Genomic DNA, 340 nt, shown 5'->3' with positions numbered 1-340 from the left:
TCACTAATAAATCCAGAAAACCCTCATTTTTTGGGACAATCACTAACTAGTAACTAAACAAAAATCTAATAGCATGTTCGATCATAATCGGCATAGTCGGAAATAGAAAAGTTAGTACCTTTTTATCGTCGCTGATTCAGTGCGTAATCATTGCTATGGTGGTATAGGTTGCCTTCTTCGAGTAAATTAGCAAAGAACTCCTCCAACGGTGAAGCGAGCGAGGATTTCATAGCAATGGCATTGCCTCTCTATTATGGCTCTCTAATTCTCTTAACGTGCAAACTGTCTTATGTTGAACAACAAACGACATTGACGCTTTATAATTCAATTAATGGAGGGT

Source organism: Arachis duranensis, chromosome 8 (assembly GCF_000817695.3).
Source record: "Arachis duranensis cultivar V14167 chromosome 8, aradu.V14167.gnm2.J7QH, whole genome shotgun sequence".
Lineage (NCBI taxonomy): Eukaryota > Viridiplantae > Streptophyta > Magnoliopsida > Fabales > Fabaceae > Arachis > Arachis duranensis.
This window is presented reverse-complemented; position numbering follows the sequence as displayed.